Raw genomic sequence first — 22946 nt, 5'->3', positions numbered from 1 at the left:
TTAATGAATAGATTGCCACCTCTTGTTGTGTGTCGTCTGTGTTTCTGTGTTTCCGGCATTTCACATTGGAACACCTCATTCACCTTCCTTGTCTTCTCTCCGCCCTCCCTTTTAGGTAAGTTAAAGAGCTGCACCTGAGCCAGCCACTGATTGATTGATTGATTGATTGATTGATTGATTGATTGATTGATTGATTGATGCAGCACAACAGTCAAATAGTGGAGTGGAGTAGGGGAACAGCAAACAGCCAATAAAGCAGCCCGCCCGCTCGCCTGCCCGCCACAATGGACCTACCTGTGTACACTAGATGGATGTGATGGAATGTACTGTCGTCCCTACATTTCAAGAAGAAGTAAGAATTGCAGTTGCAACAAAGCCTTGCTTGCCTACAAAGAGAGCAGCAATTTGGATTTGTTACTATGTTACCTAGAAGAATAACAAACTGTGCAAGGATGGAGGTTGTAGGAGCAAGGAGAAGTTGTCTGTAAAGTTGGTGGATGCCTATTTTCCATTTTGCAGTCCCTTGTCTCCCTCTTGTGGCCTCCTGGAGGCAACTAGCTGTGCAAAAAAAAGACAGCCTGGCGGCCGGCTGTTGCAGTGTTGCCCTCTCAGGCAACACTGAGTGACTGACTGAGCCTCACCGTCTTATATAAAGTTCAGACGGAACTTTGCACGTGTCATAGTGGAGCCCTCAGGATTCCAGAGCCAGCTTTCTGACATCATAATGGGGCCTCAGAGATAAAAGCCTGGGCCCAGGCAGTGTTGGTCAGTGCTGCTCAGCAGGCAGCACTGGACTGGACTGGATTACAGCTGATACAAGGTGTGAAGGAACAAGGGGTGGCTGTGGGCATGCACTTGCTGCCGCTGCCAGTGTTTATCTGCATGGCAGCAGGGCATTTGGGCGTTGCCAGGAAGGCGTTTTTATGTAGATTCCTCCTCTTTCAGCACTGCATTGTGGTGCAAGCAAAAGAAGCAAATCCTGTCTGGCTTCCTCTCCGGCCTTTATTCACCTCCCGTGTAGCTGTGAGTGTGTGAGCCTGCAGGGCCCCATGGAATTGCCTAGAAGTAGGCTGAATCGCTGCAAGGGCTGAACAGCAGTATCGGGCAGGCTCGGGCAACGCGCGGCCCGTTCGGGTTATCGCTTCTCGGCCTTTTGGCTAAGATCAAGTGTAGTATCTGTTCTTATCAGTTTAATATCTGATACGTCCCCTATCTGGGGACCATATATTAAATGGATTTTTAGAACAGGGAGATGGAAATAGAGCTTGCTCTGTCCACTCCACGCATTGACCTGGTATTGCAGTATTTCCAGGACCGGTGCACCCTTTCCTTATGTGTTGACTAAAAGCAGATTCCAAAAGTGTTTTTTGTCTTTGCTATTGTTTCTGTCTTTCTGAAGGGATCTCCCCTTTTAATCCCATTATTTCAACACCTGTTGGACAATGCATGAGTGATAATGAGCTCATTGATTAAATGCAATTAATGAATAGATTGCCACCTCTTGTTGTGTGTCGTCTGTGTTTCTGTGTTTCCGGCATTTCACATTGGAACACCTCATTCACCTTCCTTGTCTTCTCTCCGCCCTCCCTTTTAGGTAAGTTAAAGAGCTGCACCTGAGCCAGCCACTGATTGATTGATTGATTGATTGATTGATTGATTGATTGATTGATGCAGCACAACAGTCAAATAGTGGAGTGGAGTAGGGGAACAGCAAACAGCCAATAAAGCAGCCCGCCCGCTCGCCTGCCCGCCACAATGGACCTACCTGTGTACACTAGATGGATGTGATGGAATGTACTGTCGTCCCTACATTTCAAGAAGAAGTAAGAATTGCAGTTGCAACAAAGCCTTGCTTGCCTACAAAGAGAGCAGCAATTTGGATTTGTTACTATGTTACCTAGAAGAATAACAAACTGTGCAAGGATGGAGGTTGTAGGAGCAAGGAGAAGTTGTCTGTAAAGTTGGTGGATGCCTATTTTCCATTTTGCAGTCCCTTGTCTCCCTCTTGTGGCCTCCTGGAGGCAACTAGCTGTGCAAAAAAAAGACAGCCTGGCGGCCGGCTGTTGCAGTGTTGCCCTCTCAGGCAACACTGAGTGACTGACTGAGCCTCACCGTCTTATATAAAGTTCAGACGGAACTTTGCACGTGTCATAGTGGAGCCCTCAGGATTCCAGAGCCAGCTTTCTGACATCATAATGGGGCCTCAGAGATAAAAGCCTGGGCCCAGGCAGTGTTGGTCAGTGCTGCTCAGCAGGCAGCACTGGACTGGACTGGATTACAGCTGATACAAGGTGTGAAGGAACAAGGGGTGGCTGTGGGCATGCACTTGCTGCCGCTGCCAGTGTTTATCTGCATGGCAGCAGGGCATTTGGGCGTTGCCAGGAAGGCGTTTTTATGTAGATTCCTCCTCTTTCAGCACTGCATTGTGGTGCAAGCAAAAGAAGCAAATCCTGTCTGGCTTCCTCTCCGGCCTTTATTCACCTCCCGTGTAGCTGTGAGTGTGTGAGCCTGCAGGGCCCCATGGAATTGCCTAGAAGTAGGCTGAATCGCTGCAAGGGCTGAACAGCAGTATCGGGCAGGCTCGGGCAACGCGCGGCCCGTTCGGGTTATCGTTTCTCGGCCTTTTGGCTAAGATCAAGTGTAGTATCTGTTCTTATCAGTTTAATATCTGATACGTCCCCTATCTGGGGACCATATATTAAATGGATTTTTAGAACAGGGAGATGGAAATAGAGCTTGCTCTGTCCACTCCACGCATTGACCTGGTATTGCAGTATTTCCAGGACCGGTGCACCCTTTCCTTATGTGTTGACTAAAAGCAGATTCCAAAAGTGTTTTTTGTCTTTGCTATTGTTTCTGTCTTTCTGAAGGGATCTCCCCTTTTAATCTCATTATTTCAACACCTGTTGGACAATGCATGAGTGATAATGAGCTCATTGATTAAATGCAATTAATGAATAGATTGCCACCTCTTGTTGTGTGTCGTCTGTGTTTCTGTGTTTCCGGCATTTCACATTGGAACACCTCATTCACCTTCCTTGTCTTCTCTCCGCCCTCCCTTTTAGGTAAGTTAAAGAGCTGCACCTGAGCCAGCCACTGATTGATTGATTGATTGATTGATTGATTGATTGATTGATTGATTGATTGATTGATTGATGCAGCACAACAGTCAAATAGTGGAGTGGAGTAGGGGAACAGCAAACAGCCAATAAAGCAGCCCGCCCGCTCGCCTGCCCGCCACAATGGACCTACCTGTGTACACTAGATGGATGTGATGGAATGTACTGTCGTCCCTACATTTCAAGAAGAAGTAAGAATTGCAGTTGCAACAAAGCCTTGCTTGCCTACAAAGAGAGCAGCAATTTGGATTTGTTACTATGTTACCTAGAAGAATAACAAACTGTGCAAGGATGGAGGTTGTAGGAGCAAGGAGAAGTTGTCTGTAAAGTTGGTGGATGCCTATTTTCCATTTTGCAGTCCCTTGTCTCCCTCTTGTGGCCTCCTGGAGGCAACTAGCTGTGCAAAAAAAAGACAGCCTGGCGGCCGGCTGTTGCAGTGTTGCCCTCTCAGGCAACACTGAGTGACTGACTGAGCCTCACCGTCTTATATAAAGTTCAGACGGAACTTTGCACGTGTCATAGTGGAGCCCTCAGGATTCCAGAGCCAGCTTTCTGACATCATAATGGGGCCTCAGAGATAAAAGCCTGGGCCCAGGCAGTGTTGGTCAGTGCTGCTCAGCAGGCAGCACTGGACTGGACTGGATTACAGCTGATACAAGGTGTGAAGGAACAAGGGGTGGCTGTGGGCATGCACTTGCTGCCGCTGCCAGTGTTTATCTGCATGGCAGCAGGGCATTTGGGCGTTGCCAGGAAGGCGTTTTTATGTAGATTCCTCCTCTTTCAGCACTGCATTGTGGTGCAAGCAAAAGAAGCAAATCCTGTCTGGCTTCCTCTCCGGCCTTTATTCACCTCCCGTGTAGCTGTGAGTGTGTGAGCCTGCAGGGCCCCATGGAATTGCCTAGAAGTAGGCTGAATCGCTGCAAGGGCTGAACAGCAGTATCGGGCAGGCTCGGGCAACGCGCGGCCCGTTCGGGTTATCGCTTCTCGGCCTTTTGGCTAAGATCAAGTGTAGTATCTGTTCTTATCAGTTTAATATCTGATACGTCCCCTATCTGGGGACCATATATTAAATGGATTTTTAGAACAGGGAGATGGAAATAGAGCTTGCTCTGTCCACTCCACGCATTGACCTGGTATTGCAGTATTTCCAGGACCGGTGCACCCTTTCCTTATGTGTTGACTAAAAGCAGATTCCAAAAGTGTTTTTTGTCTTTGCTATTGTTTCTGTCTTTCTGAAGGGATCTCCCCTTTTAATCCCATTATTTCAACACCTGTTGGACAATGCATGAGTGATAATGAGCTCATTGATTAAATGCAATTAATGAATAGATTGCCACCTCTTGTTGTGTGTCGTCTGTGTTTCTGTGTTTCCGGCATTTCACATTGGAACACCTCATTCACCTTCCTTGTCTTCTCTCCGCCCTCCCTTTTAGGTAAGTTAAAGAGCTGCACCTGAGCCAGCCACTGATTGATTGATTGATTGATTGATTGATTGATGCAGCACAACAGTCAAATAGTGGAGTGGAGTAGGGGAACAGCAAACAGCCAATAAAGCAGCCCGCCCGCTCGCCTGCCCGCCACAATGGACCTACCTGTGTACACTAGATGGATGTGATGGAATGTACTGTCGTCCCTACATTTCAAGAAGAAGTAAGAATTGCAGTTGCAACAAAGCCTTGCTTGCCTACAAAGAGAGCAGCAATTTGGATTTGTTACTATGTTACCTAGAAGAATAACAAACTGTGCAAGGATGGAGGTTGTAGGAGCAAGGAGAAGTTGTCTGTAAAGTTGGTGGATGCCTATTTTCCATTTTGCAGTCCCTTGTCTCCCTCTTGTGGCCTCCTGGAGGCAACTAGCTGTGCAAAAAAAAGACAGCCTGGCGGCCGGCTGTTGCAGTGTTGCCCTCTCAGGCAACACTGAGTGACTGACTGAGCCTCACCGTCTTATATAAAGTTCAGACGGAACTTTGCACGTGTCATAGTGGAGCCCTCAGGATTCCAGAGCCAGCTTTCTGACATCATAATGGGGCCTCAGAGATAAAAGCCTGGGCCCAGGCAGTGTTGGTCAGTGCTGCTCAGCAGGCAGCACTGGACTGGACTGGATTACAGCTGATACAAGGTGTGAAGGAACAAGGGGTGGCTGTGGGCATGCACTTGCTGCCGCTGCCAGTGTTTATCTGCATGGCAGCAGGGCATTTGGGCGTTGCCAGGAAGGCGTTTTTATGTAGATTCCTCCTCTTTCAGCACTGCATTGTGGTGCAAGCAAAAGAAGCAAATCCTGTCTGGCTTCCTCTCCGGCCTTTATTCACCTCCCGTGTAGCTGTGAGTGTGTGAGCCTGCAGGGCCCCATGGAATTGCCTAGAAGTAGGCTGAATCGCTGCAAGGGCTGAACAGCAGTATCGGGCAGGCTCGGGCAACGCGCGGCCCGTTCGGGTTATCGCTTCTCGGCCTTTTGGCTAAGATCAAGTGTAGTATCTGTTCTTATCAGTTTAATATCTGATACGTCCCCTATCTGGGGACCATATATTAAATGGATTTTTAGAACAGGGAGATGGAAATAGAGCTTGCTCTGTCCACTCCACGCATTGACCTGGTATTGCAGTATTTCCAGGACCGGTGCACCCTTTCCTTATGTGTTGACTAAAAGCAGATTCCAAAAGTGTTTTTTGTCTTTGCTATTGTTTCTGTCTTTCTGAAGGGATCTCCCCTTTTAATCCCATTATTTCAACACCTGTTGGACAATGCATGAGTGATAATGAGCTCATTGATTAAATGCAATTAATGAATAGATTGCCACCTCTTGTTGTGTGTCGTCTGTGTTTCTGTGTTTCCGGCATTTCACATTGGAACACCTCATTCACCTTCCTTGTCTTCTCTCCGCCCTCCCTTTTAGGTAAGTTAAAGAGCTGCACCTGAGCCAGCCACTGATTGATTGATTGATTGATTGATTGATTGATTGATTGATTGATTGATTGATGCAGCACAACAGTCAAATAGTGGAGTGGAGTAGGGGAACAGCAAACAGCCAATAAAGCAGCCCGCCCGCTCGCCTGCCCGCCACAATGGACCTACCTGTGTACACTAGATGGATGTGATGGAATGTACTGTCGTCCCTACATTTCAAGAAGAAGTAAGAATTGCAGTTGCAACAAAGCCTTGCTTGCCTACAAAGAGAGCAGCAATTTGGATTTGTTACTATGTTACCTAGAAGAATAACAAACTGTGCAAGGATGGAGGTTGTAGGAGCAAGGAGAAGTTGTCTGTAAAGTTGGTGGATGCCTATTTTCCATTTTGCAGTCCCTTGTCTCCCTCTTGTGGCCTCCTGGAGGCAACTAGCTGTGCAAAAAAAAGACAGCCTGGCGGCCGGCTGTTGCAGTGTTGCCCTCTCAGGCAACACTGAGTGACTGACTGAGCCTCACCGTCTTATATAAAGTTCAGACGGAACTTTGCACGTGTCATAGTGGAGCCCTCAGGATTCCAGAGCCAGCTTTCTGACATCATAATGGGGCCTCAGAGATAAAAGCCTGGGCCCAGGCAGTGTTGGTCAGTGCTGCTCAGCAGGCAGCACTGGACTGGACTGGATTACAGCTGATACAAGGTGTGAAGGAACAAGGGGTGGCTGTGGGCATGCACTTGCTGCCGCTGCCAGTGTTTATCTGCATGGCAGCAGGGCATTTGGGCGTTGCCAGGAAGGCGTTTTTATGTAGATTCCTCCTCTTTCAGCACTGCATTGTGGTGCAAGCAAAAGAAGCAAATCCTGTCTGGCTTCCTCTCCGGCCTTTATTCACCTCCCGTGTAGCTGTGAGTGTGTGAGCCTGCGGGGCCCCATGGAATTGCCTAGAAGTAGGCTGAATCGCTGCAAGGGCTGAACAGCAGTATCGGGCAGGCTCGGGCAACGCGCGGCCCGTTCGGGTTATCGCTTCTCGGCCTTTTGGCTAAGATCAAGTGTAGTATCTGTTCTTATCAGTTTAATATCTGATACGTCCCCTATCTGGGGACCATATATTAAATGGATTTTTAGAACAGGGAGATGGAAATAGAGCTTGCTCTGTCCACTCCACGCATTGACCTGGTATTGCAGTATTTCCAGGACCGGTGCACCCTTTCCTTATGTGTTGACTAAAAGCAGATTCCAAAAGTGTTTTTTGTCTTTGCTATTGTTTCTGTCTTTCTGAAGGGATCTCCCCTTTTAATCCCATTATTTCAACACCTGTTGGACAATGCATGAGTGATAATGAGCTCATTGATTAAATGCAATTAATGAATAGATTGCCACCTCTTGTTGTGTGTCGTCTGTGTTTCTGTGTTTCCGGCATTTCACATTGGAACACCTCATTCACCTTCCTTGTCTTCTCTCCGCCCTCCCTTTTAGGTAAGTTAAAGAGCTGCACCTGAGCCAGCCACTGATTGATTGATTGATTGATTGATTGATTGATTGATTGATTGATTGATTGATTGATTGATTGATTGATTGATTGATTGATTGATGCAGCACAACAGTCAAATAGTGGAGTGGAGTAGGGGAACAGCAAACAGCCAATAAAGCAGCCCGCCCGCTCGCCTGCCCGCCACAATGGACCTACCTGTGTACACTAGATGGATGTGATGGAATGTACTGTCGTCCCTACATTTCAAGAAGAAGTAAGAATTGCAGTTGCAACAAAGCCTTGCTTGCCTACAAAGAGAGCAGCAATTTGGATTTGTTACTATGTTACCTAGAAGAATAACAAACTGTGCAAGGATGGAGGTTGTAGGAGCAAGGAGAAGTTGTCTGTAAAGTTGGTGGATGCCTATTTTCCATTTTGCAGTCCCTTGTCTCCCTCTTGTGGCCTCCTGGAGGCAACTAGCTGTGCAAAAAAAAGACAGCCTGGCGGCCGGCTGTTGCAGTGTTGCCCTCTCAGGCAACACTGAGTGACTGACTGAGCCTCACCGTCTTATATAAAGTTCAGACGGAACTTTGCACGTGTCATAGTGGAGCCCTCAGGATTCCAGAGCCAGCTTTCTGACATCATAATGGGGCCTCAGAGATAAAAGCCTGGGCCCAGGCAGTGTTGGTCAGTGCTGCTCAGCAGGCAGCACTGGACTGGACTGGATTACAGCTGATACAAGGTGTGAAGGAACAAGGGGTGGCTGTGGGCATGCACTTGCTGCCGCTGCCAGTGTTTATCTGCATGGCAGCAGGGCATTTGGGCGTTGCCAGGAAGGCGTTTTTATGTAGATTCCTCCTCTTTCAGCACTGCATTGTGGTGCAAGCAAAAGAAGCAAATCCTGTCTGGCTTCCTCTCCGGCCTTTATTCACCTCCCGTGTAGCTGTGAGTGTGTGAGCCTGCAGGGCCCCATGGAATTGCCTAGAAGTAGGCTGAATCGCTGCAAGGGCTGAACAGCAGTATCGGGCAGGCTCGGGCAACGCGCGGCCCGTTCGGGTTATCGCTTCTCGGCCTTTTGGCTAAGATCAAGTGTAGTATCTGTTCTTATCAGTTTAATATCTGATACGTCCCCTATCTGGGGACCATATATTAAATGGATTTTTAGAACAGGGAGATGGAAATAGAGCTTGCTCTGTCCACTCCACGCATTGACCTGGTATTGCAGTATTTCCAGGACCGGTGCACCCTTTCCTTATGTGTTGACTAAAAGCAGATTCCAAAAGTGTTTTTTGTCTTTGCTATTGTTTCTGTCTTTCTGAAGGGATCTCCCCTTTTAATCCCATTATTTCAACACCTGTTGGACAATGCATGAGTGATAATGAGCTCATTGATTAAATGCAATTAATGAATAGATTGCCACCTCTTGTTGTGTGTCGTCTGTGTTTCTGTGTTTCCGGCATTTCACATTGGAACACCTCATTCACCTTCCTTGTCTTCTCTCCGCCCTCCCTTTTAGGTAAGTTAAAGAGCTGCACCTGAGCCAGCCACTGATTGATTGATTGATTGATTGATTGATTGATTGATTGATTGATTGATTGATTGATTGATTGATGCAGCACAACAGTCAAATAGTGGAGTGGAGTAGGGGAACAGCAAACAGCCAATAAAGCAGCCCGCCCGCTCGCCTGCCCGCCACAATGGACCTACCTGTGTACACTAGATGGATGTGATGGAATGTACTGTCGTCCCTACATTTCAAGAAGAAGTAAGAATTGCAGTTGCAACAAAGCCTTGCTTGCCTACAAAGAGAGCAGCAATTTGGATTTGTTACTATGTTACCTAGAAGAATAACAAACTGTGCAAGGATGGAGGTTGTAGGAGCAAGGAGAAGTTGTCTGTAAAGTTGGTGGATGCCTATTTTCCATTTTGCAGTCCCTTGTCTCCCTCTTGTGGCCTCCTGGAGGCAACTAGCTGTGCAAAAAAAAGACAGCCTGGCGGCCGGCTGTTGCAGTGTTGCCCTCTCAGGCAACACTGAGTGACTGACTGAGCCTCACCGTCTTATATAAAGTTCAGACGGAACTTTGCACGTGTCATAGTGGAGCCCTCAGGATTCCAGAGCCAGCTTTCTGACATCATAATGGGGCCTCAGAGATAAAAGCCTGGGCCCAGGCAGTGTTGGTCAGTGCTGCTCAGCAGGCAGCACTGGACTGGACTGGATTACAGCTGATACAAGGTGTGAAGGAACAAGGGGTGGCTGTGGGCATGCACTTGCTGCCGCTGCCAGTGTTTATCTGCATGGCAGCAGGGCATTTGGGCGTTGCCAGGAAGGCGTTTTTATGTAGATTCCTCCTCTTTCAGCACTGCATTGTGGTGCAAGCAAAAGAAGCAAATCCTGTCTGGCTTCCTCTCCGGCCTTTATTCACCTCCCGTGTAGCTGTGAGTGTGTGAGCCTGCAGGGCCCCATGGAATTGCCTAGAAGTAGGCTGAATCGCTGCAAGGGCTGAACAGCAGTATCGGGCAGGCTCGGGCAACGCGCGGCCCGTTCGGGTTATCGCTTCTCGGCCTTTTGGCTAAGATCAAGTGTAGTATCTGTTCTTATCAGTTTAATATCTGATACGTCCCCTATCTGGGGACCATATATTAAATGGATTTTTAGAACAGGGAGATGGAAATAGAGCTTGCTCTGTCCACTCCACGCATTGACCTGGTATTGCAGTATTTCCAGGACCGGTGCACCCTTTCCTTATGTGTTGACTAAAAGCAGATTCCAAAAGTGTTTTTTGTCTTTGCTATTGTTTCTGTCTTTCTGAAGGGATCTCCCCTTTTAATCCCATTATTTCAACACCTGTTGGACAATGCATGAGTGATAATGAGCTCATTGATTAAATGCAATTAATGAATAGATTGCCACCTCTTGTTGTGTGTCGTCTGTGTTTCTGTGTTTCCGGCATTTCACATTGGAACACCTCATTCACCTTCCTTGTCTTCTCTCCGCCCTCCCTTTTAGGTAAGTTAAAGAGCTGCACCTGAGCCAGCCACTGATTGATTGATTGATTGATTGATTGATTGATTGATTGATTGATTGATGCAGCACAACAGTCAAATAGTGGAGTGGAGTAGGGGAACAGCAAACAGCCAATAAAGCAGCCCGCCCGCTCGCCTGCCCGCCACAATGGACCTACCTGTGTACACTAGATGGATGTGATGGAATGTACTGTCGTCCCTACATTTCAAGAAGAAGTAAGAATTGCAGTTGCAACAAAGCCTTGCTTGCCTACAAAGAGAGCAGCAATTTGGATTTGTTACTATGTTACCTAGAAGAATAACAAACTGTGCAAGGATGGAGGTTGTAGGAGCAAGGAGAAGTTGTCTGTAAAGTTGGTGGATGCCTATTTTCCATTTTGCAGTCCCTTGTCTCCCTCTTGTGGCCTCCTGGAGGCAACTAGCTGTGCAAAAAAAAGACAGCCTGGCGGCCGGCTGTTGCAGTGTTGCCCTCTCAGGCAACACTGAGTGACTGACTGAGCCTCACCGTCTTATATAAAGTTCAGACGGAACTTTGCACGTGTCATAGTGGAGCCCTCAGGATTCCAGAGCCAGCTTTCTGACATCATAATGGGGCCTCAGAGATAAAAGCCTGGGCCCAGGCAGTGTTGGTCAGTGCTGCTCAGCAGGCAGCACTGGACTGGACTGGATTACAGCTGATACAAGGTGTGAAGGAACAAGGGGTGGCTGTGGGCATGCACTTGCTGCCGCTGCCAGTGTTTATCTGCATGGCAGCAGGGCATTTGGGCGTTGCCAGGAAGGCGTTTTTATGTAGATTCCTCCTCTTTCAGCACTGCATTGTGGTGCAAGCAAAAGAAGCAAATCCTGTCTGGCTTCCTCTCCGGCCTTTATTCACCTCCCGTGTAGCTGTGAGTGTGTGAGCCTGCAGGGCCCCATGGAATTGCCTAGAAGTAGGCTGAATCGCTGCAAGGGCTGAACAGCAGTATCGGGCAGGCTCGGGCAACGCGCGGCCCGTTCGGGTTATCGCTTCTCGGCCTTTTGGCTAAGATCAAGTGTAGTATCTGTTCTTATCAGTTTAATATCTGATACGTCCCCTATCTGGGGACCATATATTAAATGGATTTTTAGAACAGGGAGATGGAAATAGAGCTTGCTCTGTCCACTCCACGCATTGACCTGGTATTGCAGTATTTCCAGGACCGGTGCACCCTTTCCTTATGTGTTGACTAAAAGCAGATTCCAAAAGTGTTTTTTGTCTTTGCTATTGTTTCTGTCTTTCTGAAGGGATCTCCCCTTTTAATCCCATTATTTCAACACCTGTTGGACAATGCATGAGTGATAATGAGCTCATTGATTAAATGCAATTAATGAATAGATTGCCACCTCTTGTTGTGTGTCGTCTGTGTTTCTGTGTTTCCGGCATTTCACATTGGAACACCTCATTCACCTTCCTTGTCTTCTCTCCGCCCTCCCTTTTAGGTAAGTTAAAGAGCTGCACCTGAGCCAGCCACTGATTGATTGATTGATTGATTGATTGATTGATTGATTGATTGATTGATTGATGCAGCACAACAGTCAAATAGTGGAGTGGAGTAGGGGAACAGCAAACAGCCAATAAAGCAGCCCGCCCGCTCGCCTGCCCGCCACAATGGACCTACCTGTGTACACTAGATGGATGTGATGGAATGTACTGTCGTCCCTACATTTCAAGAAGAAGTAAGAATTGCAGTTGCAACAAAGCCTTGCTTGCCTACAAAGAGAGCAGCAATTTGGATTTGTTACTATGTTACCTAGAAGAATAACAAACTGTGCAAGGATGGAGGTTGTAGGAGCAAGGAGAAGTTGTCTGTAAAGTTGGTGGATGCCTATTTTCCATTTTGCAGTCCCTTGTCTCCCTCTTGTGGCCTCCTGGAGGCAACTAGCTGTGCAAAAAAAAGACAGCCTGGCGGCCGGCTGTTGCAGTGTTGCCCTCTCAGGCAACACTGAGTGACTGACTGAGCCTCACCGTCTTATATAAAGTTCAGACGGAACTTTGCACGTGTCATAGTGGAGCCCTCAGGATTCCAGAGCCAGCTTTCTGACATCATAATGGGGCCTCAGAGATAAAAGCCTGGGCCCAGGCAGTGTTGGTCAGTGCTGCTCAGCAGGCAGCACTGGACTGGACTGGATTACAGCTGATACAAGGTGTGAAGGAACAAGGGGTGGCTGTGGGCATGCACTTGCTGCCGCTGCCAGTGTTTATCTGCATGGCAGCAGGGCATTTGGGCGTTGCCAGGAAGGCGTTTTTATGTAGATTCCTCCTCTTTCAGCACTGCATTGTGGTGCAAGCAAAAGAAGCAAATCCTGTCTGGCTTCCTCTCCGGCCTTTATTCACCTCCCGTGTAGCTGTGAGTGTGTGAGCCTGCAGGGCCCCATGGAATTGCCTAGAAGTAGGCTGAATCGCTGCAAGGGCTGAACAGCAGTATCGGGCAGGCTCGGGCAACGCGCGGCCCGTTCGGGTTATCGCTTCTCGGCCTTTTGGCTAAGATCAAGTGTAGTATCTGTTCTTATCAGTTTAATATCTGATACGTCCCCTATCTGGGGACCATATATTAAATGGATTTTTAGAACAGGGAGATGGAAATAGAGCTTGCTCTGTCCACTCCACGCATTGACCTGGTATTGCAGTATTTCCAGGACCGGTGCACCCTTTCCTTATGTGTTGACTAAAAGCAGATTCCAAAAGTGTTTTTTGTCTTTGCTATTGTTTCTGTCTTTCTGAAGGGATCTCCCCTTTTAATCCCATTATTTCAACACCTGTTGGACAATGCATGAGTGATAATGAGCTCATTGATTAAATGCAATTAATGAATAGATTGCCACCTCTTGTTGTGTGTCGTCTGTGTTTCTGTGTTTCCGGCATTTCACATTGGAACACCTCATTCACCTTCCTTGTCTTCTCTCCGCCCTCCCTTTTAGGTAAGTTAAAGAGCTGCACCTGAGCCAGCCACTGATTGATTGATTGATTGATTGATTGATTGATTGATTGATTGATTGATTGATTGATTGATGCAGCACAACAGTCAAATAGTGGAGTGGAGTAGGGGAACAGCAAACAGCCAATAAAGCAGCCCGCCCGCTCGCCTGCCCGCCACAATGGACCTACCTGTGTACACTAGATGGATGTGATGGAATGTACTGTCGTCCCTACATTTCAAGAAGAAGTAAGAATTGCAGTTGCAACAAAGCCTTGCTTGCCTACAAAGAGAGCAGCAATTTGGATTTGTTACTATGTTACCTAGAAGAATAACAAACTGTGCAAGGATGGAGGTTGTAGGAGCAAGGAGAAGTTGTCTGTAAAGTTGGTGGATGCCTATTTTCCATTTTGCAGTCCCTTGTCTCCCTCTTGTGGCCTCCTGGAGGCAACTAGCTGTGCAAAAAAAAGACAGCCTGGCGGCCGGCTGTTGCAGTGTTGCCCTCTCAGGCAACACTGAGTGACTGACTGAGCCTCACCGTCTTATATAAAGTTCAGACGGAACTTTGCACGTGTCATAGTGGAGCCCTCAGGATTCCAGAGCCAGCTTTCTGACATCATAATGGGGCCTCAGAGATAAAAGCCTGGGCCCAGGCAGTGTTGGTCAGTGCTGCTCAGCAGGCAGCACTGGACTGGACTGGATTACAGCTGATACAAGGTGTGAAGGAACAAGGGGTGGCTGTGGGCATGCACTTGCTGCCGCTGCCAGTGTTTATCTGCATGGCAGCAGGGCATTTGGGCGTTGCCAGGAAGGCGTTTTTATGTAGATTCCTCCTCTTTCAGCACTGCATTGTGGTGCAAGCAAAAGAAGCAAATCCTGTCTGGCTTCCTCTCCGGCCTTTATTCACCTCCCGTGTAGCTGTGAGTGTGTGAGCCTGCAGGGCCCCATGGAATTGCCTAGAAGTAGGCTGAATCGCTGCAAGGGCTGAACAGCAGTATCGGGCAGGCTCGGGCAACGCGCGGCCCGTTCGGGTTATCGCTTCTCGGCCTTTTGGCTAAGATCAAGTGTAGTATCTGTTCTTATCAGTTTAATATCTGATACGTCCCCTATCTGGGGACCATATATTAAATGGATTTTTAGAACAGGGAGATGGAAATAGAGCTTGCTCTGTCCACTCCACGCATTGACCTGGTATTGCAGTATTTCCAGGACCGGTGCACCCTTTCCTTATGTGTTGACTAAAAGCAGATTCCAAAAGTGTTTTTTGTCTTTGCTATTGTTTCTGTCTTTCTGAAGGGATCTCCCCTTTTAATCCCATTATTTCAACACCTGTTGGACAATGCATGAGTGATAATGAGCTCATTGATTAAATGCAATTAATGAATAGATTGCCACCTCTTGTTGTGTGTCGTCTGTGTTTCTGTGTTTCCGGCATTTCACATTGGAACACCTCATTCACCTTCCTTGTCTTCTCTCCGCCCTCCCTTTTAGGTAAGTTAAAGAGCTGCACCTGAGCCAGCCACTGATTGATTGATTGATTGATTGATTGATTGATTGATTGATTGATGCAGCACAACAGTCAAATAGTGGAGTGGAGTAGGGGAACAGCAAACAGCCAATAAAGCAGCCCGCCCGCTCGCCTGTCCGCCACAATGGACCTACCTGTGTACACTAGATGGATGTGATGGAATGTACTGTCGTCCCTACATTTCAAGAAGAAGTAAGAATTGCAGTTGCAACAAAGCCTTGCTTGCCTACAAAGAGAGCAGCAATTTGGATTTGTTACTATGTTACCTAGAAGAATAACAAACTGTGCAAGGATGGAGGTTGTAGGAGCAAGGAGAAGTTGTCTGTAAAGTTGGTGGATGCCTATTTTCCATTTTGCAGTCCCTTGTCTCCCTCTTGTGGCCTCCTGGAGGCAACTAGCTGTGCAAAAAAAAGACAGCCTGGCGGCCGGCTGTTGCAGTGTTGCCCTCTCAGGCAACACTGAGTGACTGACTGAGCCTCACCGTCTTATATAAAGTTCAGACGGAACTTTGCACGTGTCATAGTGGAGCCCTCAGGATTCCAGAGCCAGCTTTCTGACATCATAATGGGGCCTCAGAGATAAAAGCCTGGGCCCAGGCAGTGTTGGTCAGTGCTGCTCAGCAGGCAGCACTGGACTGGACTGGATTACAGCTGATACAAGGTGTGAAGGAACAAGGGGTGGCTGTGGGCATGCACTTGCTGCCGCTGCCAGTGTTTATCTGCATGGCAGCAGGGCATTTGGGCGTTGCCAGGAAGGCGTTTTTATGTAGATTCCTCCTCTTTCAGCACTGCATTGTGGTGCAAGCAAAAGAAGCAAATCCTGTCTGGCTTCCTCTCCGGCCTTTATTCACCTCCCGTGTAGCTGTGAGTGTGTGAGCCTGCAGGGCCCCATGGAATTGCCTAGAAGTAGGCTGAATCGCTGCAAGGGCTGAACAGCAGTATCGGGCAGGCTCGGGCAACGCGCGGCCCGTTCGGGTTATCGCTTCTCGGCCTTTTGGCTAAGATCAAGTGTAGTATCTGTTCTTATCAGTTTAATATCTGATACGTCCCCTATCTGGGGACCATATATTAAATGGATTTTTAGAACAGGGAGATGGAAATAGAGCTTGCTCTGTCCACTCCACGCATTGACCTGGTATTGCAGTATTTCCAGGACCGGTGCACCCTTTCCTTATGTGTTGACTAAAAGCAGATTCCAAAAGTGTTTTTTGTCTTTGCTATTGTTTCTGTCTTTCTGAAGGGATCTCCCCTTTTAATCCCATTATTTCAACACCTGTTGGACAATGCATGAGTGATAATGAGCTCATTGATTAAATGCAATTAATGAATAGATTGCCACCTCTTGTTGTGTGTCGTTTGTGTTTCTGTGTTTCCGGCATTTCACATTGGAACACCTCATTCACCTTCCTTGTCTTCTCTCCGCCCTCCCTTTTAGGTAAGTTAAAGAGCTGCACCTGAGCCAGCCACTGATTGATTGATTGATTGATTTATTGATTGATTGATTGATTGATTGATTGATTGATTGATTGATTGATGCAGCACAACAGTCAAATAGTGGAGTGGAGTAGGGGAACAGCAAACAGCCAATAAAGCAGCCCGCCCGCTCGCCTGCCCGCCACAATGGACCTACCTGTGTACACTAGATGGATGTGATGGAATGTACTGTCGTCCCTACATTTCAAGAAGAAGTAAGAATTGCAGTTGCAACAAAGCCTTGCTTGCCTACAAAGAGAGCAGCAATTTGGATTTGTTACTATGTTACCTAGAAGAATAACAAACTGTGCAAGGATGGAGGTTGTAGGAGCAAGGAGAAGTTGTCTGTAAAGTTGGTGGATGCCTATTTTCCATTTTGCAGTCCCTTGTCTCCCTCTTGTGGCCTCCTGGAGGCAACTAGCTGTGCAAAAAAAAGACAGCCTGGCGGCCGGCTGTTGCAGTGTTGCCCTCTCAGGCAACACTGAGTGACTGACTGAGCCTCACCGTCTTATATAAAGTTCAGACGGAACTTTGCACGTGTCATAGTGGAGCCCTCAGGATTCCAGAGCCAGCTTTCTGACATCATAATGGGGCCTCAGAGATAAAAGCCTGGGCCCAGGCAGTGTTGGTCAGTGCTGCTCAGCAGGCAGCACTGGACTGGACTGGATTACAGCTGATACAAGGTGTGAAGGAACAAGGGGTGGCTGTGGGCATGCACTTGCTGCCGCTGCCAGTGTTTATCTGCATGGCAGCAGGGCATTTGGGCGTTGCCAGGAAGGCGTTTTTATGTAGATTCCTCCTCTTTCAGCACTGCATTGTGGTGCAAGCAAAAGAAGCAAATCCTGTCTGGCTTCCTCTCCGGCCTTTATTCACCTCCCGTGTAGCTGTGAGTGTGTGAGCCTGCAGGGCCCCATGGAATTGCCTAGAAGTAGGCTGAATCGCTGCAAGGGCTGAACAGCAGTATCGGGCAGGCTCGGGCAACGCGCGGCCCGTTCGGGTTATCGCTTCTCGGCCTTTTGGCTAAGATCAAGTGTAGTATCTGTTCTTATCAGTTTAATATCTGATACGTCCCCTATCTGGGGACCATATATTAAATGGATTTTTAGAACAGGGAGATGGAAATAGAGCTTGCTCTGTCCACTCCACGCATTGACCTGGTATTGCAGTATTTCCAGGACCGGTGCACCCTTTCCTTATGTGTTGACTAAAAGCAGATTCCAAAAGTGTTTTTTGTCTTTGCTATTGTTTCTGTCTTTCTGAAGGGATCTCCCCTTTTAATCCCATTATTTCAACACCTGTTGGACAATGCATGAGTGATAATGAGCTCATTGATTAAATGCAATTAATGAATAGATTGCCACCTCTTGTTGTGTGTCGTTTGTGTTTCTGTGTTTCCGGCATTTCACATTGGAACACCTCATTCACCTTCCTTGTCTTCTCTCCGCCCTCCCTTTTAGGTAAGTTAAAGAGCTGCACCTGAGCCAGCCACTGATTGATTGATTGATTGATTTATTGATTGATTGATTGATTGATTGATTGATTGATTGATGCAGCACAACAGTCAAATAGTGGAGTGGAGTAGGGGAACAGCAAACAGCCAATAAAGCAGCCCGCCCGCTCGCCTGCCCGCCACAATGGACCTACCTGTGTACACTAGATGGATGTGATGGAATGTACTGTCGTCCCTACATTTCAAGAAGAAGTAAGAATTGCAGTTGCAACAAAGCCTTGCTTGCCTACAAAGAGAGCAGCAATTTGGATTTGTTACTATGTTACCTAGAAGAATAACAAACTGTGCAAGGATGGAGGTTGTAGGAGCAAGGAGAAGTTGTCTGTAAAGTTGGTGGATGCCTATTTTCCATTTTGCAGTCCCTTGTCTCCCTCTTGTGGCCTCCTGGAGGCAACTAGCTGTGCAAAAAAAAGACAGCCTGGCGGCCGGCTGTTGCAGTGTTGCCCTCTCAGGCAACACTGAGTGACTGACTGAGCCTCACCGTCTTATATAAAGTTCAGACGGAACTTTGCACGTGTCATAGTGGAGCCCTCAGGATTCCAGAGCCAGCTTTCTGACATCATAATGGGGCCTCAGAGATAAAAGCCTGGGCCCAGGCAGTGTTGGTCAGTGCTGCTCAGCAGGCAGCACTGGACTGGACTGGATTACAGCTGATACAAGGTGTGAAGGAACAAGGGGTGGCTGTGGGCATGCACTTGCTGCCGCTGCCAGTGTTTATCTGCATGGCAGCAGGGCATTTGGGCGTTGCCAGGAAGGCGTTTTTATGTAGATTCCTCCTCTTTCAGCACTGCATTGTGGTGCAAGCAAAAGAAGCAAATCCTGTCTGGCTTCCTCTCCGGCCTTTATTCACCTCCCGTGTAGCTGTGAGTGTGTGAGCCTGCAGGGCCCCATGGAATTGCCTAGAAGTAGGCTGAATCGCTGCAAGGGCTGAACAGCAGTATCGGGCAGGCTCGGGCAACGCGCGGCCCGTTCGGGTTATCGCTTCTCGGCCTTTTGGCTAAGATCAAGTGTAGTATCTGTTCTTATCAGTTTAATATCTGATACGTCCCCTATCTGGGGACCATATATTAAATGGATTTTTAGAACAGGGAGATGGAAATAGAGCTTGCTCTGTCCACTCCACGCATTGACCTGGTATTGCAGTATTTCCAGGACCGGTGCACCCTTTCCTTATGTGTTGACTAAAAGCAGATTCCAAAAGTGTTTTTTGTCTTTGCTATTGTTTCTGTCTTTCTGAAGGGATCTCCCCTTTTAATCCCATTATTTCAACACCTGTTGGACAATGCATGAGTGATAATGAGCTCATTGATTAAATGCAATTAATGAATAGATTGCCACCTCTTGTTGTGTGTCGTCTGTGTTTCTGTGTTTCCGGCATTTCACATTGGAACACCTCATTCACCTTCCTTGTCTTCTCTCCGCCCTCCCTTTTAGGTAAGTTAAAGAGCTGCACCTGAGCCAGCCACTGATTGATTGATTGATTGATTGATTGATTGATTGATTGATGCAGCACAACAGTCAAATAGTGGAGTGGAGTAGGGGAACAGCAAACAGCCAATAAAGCAGCCCGCCCGCTCGCCTGCCCGCCACAATGGACCTACCTGTGTACACTAGATGGATGTGATGGAATGTACTGTCGTCCCTACATTTCAAGAAGAAGTAAGAATTGCAGTTGCAACAAAGCCTTGCTTGCCTACAAAGAGAGCAGCAATTTGGATTTGTTACTATGTTACCTAGAAGAATAACAAACTGTGCAAGGATGGAGGTTGTAGGAGCAAGGAGAAGTTGTCTGTAAAGTTGGTGGATGCCTATTTTCCATTTTGCAGTCCCTTGTCTCCCTCTTGTGGCCTCCTGGAGGCAACTAGCTGTGCAAAAAAAAGACAGCCTGGCGGCCGGCTGTTGCAGTGTTGCCCTCTCAGGCAACACTGAGTGACTGACTGAGCCTCACCGTCTTATATAAAGTTCAGACGGAACTTTGCACGTGTCATAGTGGAGCCCTCAGGATTCCAGAGCCAGCTTTCTGACATCATAATGGGGCCTCAGAGATAAAAGCCTGGGCCCAGGCAGTGTTGGTCAGTGCTGCTCAGCAGGCAGCACTGGACTGGACTGGATTACAGCTGATACAAGGTGTGAAGGAACAAGGGGTGGCTGTGGGCATGCACTTGCTGCCGCTGCCAGTGTTTATCTGCATGGCAGCAGGGCATTTGGGCGTTGCCAGGAAGGCGTTTTTATGTAGATTCCTCCTCTTTCAGCACTGCATTGTGGTGCAAGCAAAAGAAGCAAATCCTGTCTGGCTTCCTCTCCGGCCTTTATTCACCTCCCGTGTAGCTGTGAGTGTGTGAGCCTGCAGGGCCCCATGGAATTGCCTAGAAGTAGGCTGAATCGCTGCAAGGGCTGAACAGCAGTATCGGGCAGGCTCGGGCAACGCGCGGCCCGTTCGGGTTATCGCTTCTCGGCCTTTTGGCTAAGATCAAGTGTAGTATCTGTTCTTATCAGTTTAATATCTGATACGTCCCCTATCTGGGGACCATATATTAAATGGATTTTTAGAACAGGGAGATGGAAATAGAGCTTGCTCTGTCCACTCCACGCATTGACCTGGTATTGCAGTATTTCCAGGACCGGTGCACCCTTTCCTTATGTGTTGACTAAAAGCAGATTCCAAAAGTGTTTTTTGTCTTTGCTATTGTTTCTGTCTTTCTGAAGGGATCTCCCCTTTTAATCCCATTATTTCAACACCTGTTGGACAATGCATGAGTGATAATGAGCTCATTGATTAAATGCAATTAATGAATAGATTGCCACCTCTTGTTGTGTGTCGTCTGTGTTTCTGTGTTTCCGGCATTTCACATTGGAACACCTCATTCACCTTCCTTGTCTTCTCTCCGCCCTCCCTTTTAGGTAAGTTAAAGAGCTGCACCTGAGCCAGCCACTGATTGATTGATTGATTGATTGATTGATTGATTGATTGATTGATTGATTGATTGATGCAGCACAACAGTCAAATAGTGGAGTGGAGTAGGGGAACAGCAAACAGCCAATAAAGCAGCCCGCCCGCTCGCCTGCCCGCCACAATGGACCTACCTGTGTACACTAGATGGATGTGATGGAATGTACTGTCGTCCCTACATTTCAAGAAGAAGTAAGAATTGCAGTTGCAACAAAGCCTTGCTTGCCTACAAAGAGAGCAGCAATTTGGATTTGTTACTATGTTACCTAGAAGAATAACAAACTGTGCAAGGATGGAGGTTGTAGGAGCAAGGAGAAGTTGTCTGTAAAGTTGGTGGATGCCTATTTTCCATTTTGCAGTCCCTTGTCTCCCTCTTGTGGCCTCCTGGAGGCAACTAGCTGTGCAAAAAAAAGACAGCCTGGCGGCCGGCTGTTGCAGTGTTGCCCTCTCAGGCAACACTGAGTGACTGACTGAGCCTCACCGTCTTATATAAAGTTCAGACGGAACTTTGCACGTGTCATAGTGGAGCCCTCAGGATTCCAGAGCCAGCTTTCTGACATCATAATGGGGCCTCAGAGATAAAAGCCTGGGCCCAGGCAGTGTTGGTCAGTGCTGCTCAGCAGGCAGCACTGGACTGGACTGGATTACAGCTGATACAAGGTGTGAAGGAACAAGGGGTGGCTGTGGGCATGCACTTGCTGCCGCTGCCAGTGTTTATCTGCATGGCAGCAGGGCATTTGGGCGTTGCCAGGAAGGCGTTTTTATGTAGATTCCTCCTCTTTCAGCACTGCATTGTGGTGCAAGCAAAAGAAGCAAATCCTGTCTGGCTTCCTCTCCGGCCTTTATTCACCTCCCGTGTAGCTGTGAGTGTGTGAGCCTGCAGGGCCCCATGGAATTGCCTAGAAGTAGGCTGAATCGCTGCAAGGGCTGAACAGCAGTATCGGGCAGGCTCGGGCAACGCGCGGCCCGTTCGGGTTATCGCTTCTCGGCCTTTTGGCTAAGATCAAGTGTAGTATCTGTTCTTATCAGTTTAATATCTGATACGTCCCCTATCTGGGGACCATATATTAAATGGATTTTTAGAACAGGGAGATGGAAATAGAGCTTGCTCTGTCCACTCCACGCATTGACCTGGTATTGCAGTATTTCCAGGACCGGTGCACCCTTTCCTTATGTGTTGACTAAAAGCAGATTCCAAAAGTGTTTTTTGTCTTTGCTATTGTTTCTGTCTTTCTGAAGGGATCTCCCCTTTTAATCCCATTATTTCAACACCTGTTGGACAATGCATGAGTGATAATGAGCTCATTGATTAAATGCAATTAATGAATAGATTGCCACCTCTTGTTGTGTGTCGTCTGTGTTTCTGTGTTTCCGGCATTTCACATTGGAACACCTCATTCACCTTCCTTGTCTTCTCTCCGCCCTCCCTTTTAGGTAAGTTAAAGAGCTGCACCTGAGCCAGCCACTGATTGATTGATTGATTGATTGATTGATTGATTGATTGATTGATTGATGCAGCACAACAGTCAAATAGTGGAGTGGAGTAGGGGAACAGCAAACAGCCAATAAAGCAGCCCGCCCGCTCGCCTGCCCGCCACAATGGACCTACCTGTGTACACTAGATGGATGTGATGGAATGTACTGTCGTCCCTACATTTCAAGAAGAAGTAAGAATTGCAGTTGCAACAAAGCCTTGCTTGCCTACAAAGAGAGCAGCAATTTGGATTTGTTACTATGTTACCTAGAAGAATAACAAACTGTGCAAGGATGGAGGTTGTAGGAGCAAGGAGAAGTTGTCTGTAAAGTTGGTGGATGCCTATTTTCCATTTTGCAGTCCCTTGTCTCCCTCTTGTGGCCTCCTGGAGGCAACTAGCTGTGCAAAAAAAAGACAGCCTGGCGGCCGGCTGTTGCAGTGTTGCCCTCTCAGGCAACACTGAGTGACTGACTGAGCCTCACCGTCTTATATAAAGTTCAGACGGAACTTTGCACGTGTCATAGTGGAGCCCTCAGGATTCCAGAGCCAGCTTTCTGACATCATAATGGG

At 47.7% G+C, this 22946-nt stretch overlaps 15 non-coding genes across 15 annotated transcripts; all 15 read left to right on the top strand.

Annotated features, from left to right (window-relative positions):
• The first annotated feature begins 1137 nt into the window (after nt 1-1137).
• On the top strand, nt 1138-1328 carry LOC142701077 (U2 spliceosomal RNA). Its single transcript, XR_012866807.1, has one exon. It is a non-coding gene; the product is annotated as a U2 spliceosomal RNA (small nuclear RNA).
• Nucleotides 1329-2608: 1280 nt separating this feature from the next.
• Nucleotides 2609-2799, top strand: LOC142701096 (U2 spliceosomal RNA). The gene has a single exon (XR_012866825.1). It is a non-coding gene; the product is annotated as a U2 spliceosomal RNA (small nuclear RNA).
• A 1296-nt stretch (nt 2800-4095) lies between these two features.
• Nucleotides 4096-4286, top strand: LOC142701075 (U2 spliceosomal RNA). The gene has a single exon (XR_012866806.1). It is a non-coding gene; the product is annotated as a U2 spliceosomal RNA (small nuclear RNA).
• A 1268-nt stretch (nt 4287-5554) lies between these two features.
• Nucleotides 5555-5745, top strand: LOC142701074 (U2 spliceosomal RNA). The gene has a single exon (XR_012866805.1). It is a non-coding gene; the product is annotated as a U2 spliceosomal RNA (small nuclear RNA).
• A 1288-nt stretch (nt 5746-7033) lies between these two features.
• LOC142701073 (U2 spliceosomal RNA) lies at nt 7034-7224 on the top strand. Its single transcript, XR_012866804.1, has one exon. It is a non-coding gene; the product is annotated as a U2 spliceosomal RNA (small nuclear RNA).
• A 1320-nt stretch (nt 7225-8544) lies between these two features.
• Nucleotides 8545-8735, top strand: LOC142701072 (U2 spliceosomal RNA). The gene has a single exon (XR_012866803.1). It is a non-coding gene; the product is annotated as a U2 spliceosomal RNA (small nuclear RNA).
• Nucleotides 8736-10035: 1300 nt separating this feature from the next.
• Nucleotides 10036-10226, top strand: LOC142701071 (U2 spliceosomal RNA). Its single transcript, XR_012866802.1, has one exon. It is a non-coding gene; the product is annotated as a U2 spliceosomal RNA (small nuclear RNA).
• A 1284-nt stretch (nt 10227-11510) lies between these two features.
• On the top strand, nt 11511-11701 carry LOC142701070 (U2 spliceosomal RNA). The gene has a single exon (XR_012866801.1). It is a non-coding gene; the product is annotated as a U2 spliceosomal RNA (small nuclear RNA).
• A 1288-nt stretch (nt 11702-12989) lies between these two features.
• Nucleotides 12990-13180, top strand: LOC142701069 (U2 spliceosomal RNA). Its single transcript, XR_012866800.1, has one exon. It is a non-coding gene; the product is annotated as a U2 spliceosomal RNA (small nuclear RNA).
• Nucleotides 13181-14476: 1296 nt separating this feature from the next.
• LOC142701068 (U2 spliceosomal RNA) lies at nt 14477-14667 on the top strand. The gene has a single exon (XR_012866799.1). It is a non-coding gene; the product is annotated as a U2 spliceosomal RNA (small nuclear RNA).
• A 1280-nt stretch (nt 14668-15947) lies between these two features.
• Nucleotides 15948-16138, top strand: LOC142701105 (U2 spliceosomal RNA). Its single transcript, XR_012866833.1, has one exon. It is a non-coding gene; the product is annotated as a U2 spliceosomal RNA (small nuclear RNA).
• Nucleotides 16139-17442: 1304 nt separating this feature from the next.
• Nucleotides 17443-17633, top strand: LOC142701103 (U2 spliceosomal RNA). The gene has a single exon (XR_012866831.1). It is a non-coding gene; the product is annotated as a U2 spliceosomal RNA (small nuclear RNA).
• A 1296-nt stretch (nt 17634-18929) lies between these two features.
• LOC142701091 (U2 spliceosomal RNA) lies at nt 18930-19120 on the top strand. The gene has a single exon (XR_012866820.1). It is a non-coding gene; the product is annotated as a U2 spliceosomal RNA (small nuclear RNA).
• A 1276-nt stretch (nt 19121-20396) lies between these two features.
• LOC142701079 (U2 spliceosomal RNA) lies at nt 20397-20587 on the top strand. The gene has a single exon (XR_012866809.1). It is a non-coding gene; the product is annotated as a U2 spliceosomal RNA (small nuclear RNA).
• Nucleotides 20588-21879: 1292 nt separating this feature from the next.
• Nucleotides 21880-22070, top strand: LOC142701067 (U2 spliceosomal RNA). The gene has a single exon (XR_012866798.1). It is a non-coding gene; the product is annotated as a U2 spliceosomal RNA (small nuclear RNA).
• The last annotated feature ends 876 nt before the right edge of the window (nt 22071-22946 follow it).

Source organism: Rhinoderma darwinii, unplaced genomic scaffold (genome assembly GCF_050947455.1).
Source record: "Rhinoderma darwinii isolate aRhiDar2 unplaced genomic scaffold, aRhiDar2.hap1 Scaffold_1994, whole genome shotgun sequence".
Taxonomy (NCBI): Eukaryota; Metazoa; Chordata; class Amphibia; order Anura; family Rhinodermatidae; genus Rhinoderma; species Rhinoderma darwinii.
This window is presented reverse-complemented; position numbering and strand designations above follow the sequence as displayed.